The sequence below is a fragment of the Dendrobates tinctorius genome, unplaced genomic scaffold (genome assembly GCF_039654945.1).
Source record: "Dendrobates tinctorius isolate UK_male_01 unplaced genomic scaffold, ASM3965494v1 ptg000204l, whole genome shotgun sequence".
NCBI lineage: Eukaryota > Metazoa > Chordata > Amphibia > Anura > Dendrobatidae > Dendrobates > Dendrobates tinctorius.
This window is the reverse complement of record NW_027361871.1, coordinates 2,179,375-2,180,924: the sequence shown is the minus strand read 5'-3', so window position 1 is coordinate 2,180,924 and position 1,550 is coordinate 2,179,375. Positions and strand designations below refer to the sequence as shown.

The 1,550-nt window shown below is 38.1% G+C and overlaps 1 non-coding gene across 1 annotated transcript; it reads right to left on the bottom strand.

Moving 5' to 3' along the window:
• Positions 1-571: 571 nt before the first annotated feature.
• On the bottom strand, positions 572-653 carry TRNAS-GCU (transfer RNA serine (anticodon GCU)). The gene has a single exon. It is a non-coding gene; the product is annotated as a tRNA-Ser (tRNA).
• Between the last annotated feature and the right edge of the window lie 897 nt (positions 654-1,550).

The window sequence follows — 1,550 nt, the reverse complement described above, 5'->3', positions numbered from 1 at the left end:
TATCACACCTGTTTGTCCTTTGGCTTAGTTGGTCAAAGAGCCTATTTAGTAAACAGAAAATCTTGAATTTGAATGCCAGCAGTCCTCTTCCTTCTTTATCTCAGTTTAGGGCTGTTTAACTCTCTAAGCAGGCTTTCTAATGTATCACACCTGTTTGTCCTTTGGCTTAGTTGGTCAAAGAGCCTATTTAGTAAATGGAAAATCTTGATTTTGAATGTCAGCAGTGCTTTCTATTCTTCATCTCATTTTGTGGGTTTTTACCCCAAAAAGAGGACTTTTACTCTTGTTTGTCATCAAATATTAATTTCCCACAGCCCTAATATAGTGCAATTGAGAAAAAAAATTCTCTGCTGTTGAAACACTTTAAAAGGAATTAGAGGATATAATTTTCTTTACAGAATATAGGATGGCATCAAGCTTTACAAATTAAAACAAGTGGATTTACAGATCTGACTCTGCAAAGTTTGATAGCAGCACAGGCGTATTGTAAACTTTCATGCTTGAAGTGTCCACCGCTTGGGTTAAAAATGAAAACCAAACCATTCAACACGAAAGAAGAAGCAGATTAATCCGACGAGGATGGGATTCGAACCCATGCATGCAGAGCACAATGGATTAGCAGTCCATCGCCTTAACCACTCGGCCACCTCGTCTACATAGCACCTGTGAGTTTAGGTGGGAAGATGTTGAGAGGGTTTTTACCAGTCAGTGTTTTTTCACTGAAGATTGTATGTTGGCTTTTGTCAGAGTTGCCTTATCTCGTCAACTACAGTGCCTGTTGTTTGAAGTTAGCTTGGGGAAAACTCTATCAGAAATGAACCAGTGCTGAGGTTTTTAATATCAATTAGTCATAATTTTTCCTCCTTTTGGTTTTGCCATGGCATTTCTTCAGTCTGTCTATTCTGTGTCATAACTTGGAAGCAAAACAAGTCCCAAATTTCAGCTGTGCTAAAAGATGGCTCATTCAATTGCAAAACTTCAAAGCCTTTGTCCTCGATACAGCTTCTGTAAATTTGTCAGTCTTTTAAATGAATGCTCTTCAAAATTTACTTGGCTTCTTAAGTGTTATGACTGAGATTGAAATCTTATTCCATGTTTCTGCTCTACGTGGAATGGAACTCAAGCTCAATATTGTTTTGCTGCGCTAACCAGTTGAATGTTCGATTGGTGCTTCAATCTTCCTTGGATTTCAAATGCATGCCATCTTCAGGTGCTGTGGCTTAGTTGGTTAAAGCGCCTGTCTAGTAAACAGGAGATCCTGAGTTTGAATCTCAGCAGTGCCTTGTTTTCATCTCCTCACAAAGAAGCTTCCTATCTTAAAAATAGGTGTTTCACTTGCGACTGATAGTGCAATTGTGAGATTAAAAATCTCTTCTATCTATGAGATATAAAGGAAGAAAGATGGCTTCAAGCATGACAATGTAAAACCAGTTGCTTTTGTTTTGAAATGCCTCCTTTCTATGCATCTCTAATCCGTTTATCCAATGTCTCTCACCTTTATGTCCTTTGGCTTAGTTGGTCAAAGAGCCTGTTTAGTAAACAGAAAATCT